Source organism: Neofelis nebulosa, chromosome Y (genome assembly GCF_028018385.1).
Source record: "Neofelis nebulosa isolate mNeoNeb1 chromosome Y, mNeoNeb1.pri, whole genome shotgun sequence".
Taxonomy (NCBI): Eukaryota; Metazoa; Chordata; class Mammalia; order Carnivora; family Felidae; genus Neofelis; species Neofelis nebulosa.
In genome coordinates this window covers 736,138-738,334 of record NC_080801.1, presented here as the reverse complement: position 1 = coordinate 738,334, position 2,197 = coordinate 736,138, and the positions used below count along the sequence as shown (strand labels likewise).

Below are 2,197 nucleotides of genomic sequence, written 5' to 3'. Positions count from 1 at the left end.
TTGAATCTTTTGGTTAGTAATCACCGAGCCCATGACATTCAAAGCCATACAAATCCTTACATTATTAACAGTGATACGCTTGAATTTCTTAGAAATTCTTCGAAAAAATCCTTGGTCAAAGCGTTGGAATCCAGTTAACTCGGAAAGGTGTGGGACTCAGAATACCCACTATTGCCATTGGTATTGAGAATACCAACTATTGCAACAACTTTCCACACATATTCGATCTTTCGTCCAGAAAGAGTGGCAGTCAAAAAAGGAAACAAAGAAAGAAAATGAGGCGGGAGGAGCCAGAGGTGGGTGAACAGCAAGGGAATTCTAGCTTTATTACACAAGCATGGAACCAACTTCCTTTGGAGTGGGTGGGGGTGGAATGGCTTCTTCTGACGACTTCAGACCAATGAGGGAACGAGAGAGAACATGGATCTGCCCCTACAGTCCTGGAGACATCTCAATCTGGGGTTAGGAAGAAAGGGGACCTCCCTTGCGGTCCAGGGGTCTCCTCCCTCCGCAGACCTGGTGCTGGGAGGCAGCAGAGGGGCACAGCTGCCCCGGAGTCCCAGAAGGCGGCGCCGCATCCCGGGGGCGCTGGCCGGGACCGTCTTGTGCTTCTTCTCCTGTAAAGTGCACTAGAGGACGCGGTCCCGGCTGTCCCTGGTTCATCCCTCCAGGCACAACCCGTCCTGGGGCTTAGAGGTCGTGCGGCGGTGGCCCGCATCTCACGCCCAGGCACTGGGAAGCGGCGGCGTCTCACCACGGGTTCCAGGTTCACTCCCAGGACTTGGCGCGCCTGGCGTAGCGCTTCTGGCAGGCTGCTCTCGACCCACATGTCGCCTACTACGCGGATGGTGGGGAAGGTGGTCAACGTCGGGGTGGCCGCCCTCCCACTCTCCTCCAGGGTGCGGACCCCGGAGTAGGGCCAGGAGGCCGCGGGTTTGCGGGAGCTGCTATCCTCGCGGGACGGCGGAGGCGGGGGCGGCACCTTCCTCTGGCCGACCGCCACCGTCCGGGCTCCGTGGCGCCTCTGCCTGGCAGCTGGCGGGCGCGTCTGGAGGTGGGCCTCGGGGGGCTGGTGCCGGGGGTCCGGGGCCAGGGTCAGGAGGGAGGTAGCCATAGACGTCCTTGCTGCACAGGATGTGGGGGGAGAACTGGTGCTTGAGGCGGCAGAGGTAGCTCCAGAGCTCCGCGTCGGAGCTCCTGAACTCCGTGCTATGGGGCAGGAATAGCTTGAGAGCGTAGATCAGCGCCTTGGTGCTGTGTGCCGGCGACAGTTGGACGGTTGCCACCGCATGTACACCACCCTCTCCTCAGGCGGCTCCAGCGCGGCCCCTCCTGCAGCGCTAGAGGCTCCTCCCCCAGCGGCTGGGGCCAGGGCCGCCAGGGGCCAGCGCCTCTGCCTCTTCATGCTGCTCAGGATGTGAGGCCGCTAGGGGCCGCCGCACTTGCCAGGTTTCGCGGCCGCCTCAGGACCCTAATGAATTTCCTACCATGAAGCCAAATCAGGAGGCAGGCTGTGAGAGTTACACCGCAGTTGCTAGGAGACCAGGCGCTTTGTGAGGTCACAATGTCTGCATATCTTATCAAGGTGGGCTGCCCAAAGCTGCTTTAGGTTTGGCTGTGTTTCAGATTATGCCCTTGAGAAAGACCTGCACGTAATCTTACCTGAGAAGGCCCATAATTCTTCACGAGTTCAAGAGGGTTGTCCTAGAGGTGAATGCACGGGTGCTTCAGCCTCCATTAATTCCATCTAACATGAAATGACACTTAGCGGTGGAGAGTACACACAACTTGCAATCAAACATGACTCTATGAGGGTTTTAGCTAATTAAATGCCTTGTCATGCAACGCACTGAAAGCCAAATTGAAATAACTACTCTACCCTTTCAAAGAACACCGATATACTGTTCCTTGCTTAGGGTTCCATACCTGTGTTGCTACAGCTCACAGTTCACGAAGCTGTTCTTCACAGCAGCAGCAAACAGTTGGCCTAGTTAGTATCCATGCTCACTTTCATGCAGCTTAGGGAAGACCGAGTCGTTGTGTGCTTAAGAGCAAAGCATCAACGAATTCTGTGTGAGTGGCCAGTAGGGCATTCAGTGCCACTAAAACCTATTCACTACCTACCAAATCATGATATTTCAGGTAAGTCATACACAAGGTAGTAAGAGACCGTATGGGATTCCAAGGGTAGAACATG

General features: G+C 55.9%; 1 pseudogene; it reads right to left on the bottom strand.

The window, feature by feature from the left end:
* Positions 1-386: 386 nt before the first annotated feature.
* Positions 387-1,432, bottom strand: LOC131503511 (coiled-coil domain-containing protein 71L-like; annotated as a pseudogene).
* Between the last annotated feature and the right edge of the window lie 765 nt (positions 1,433-2,197).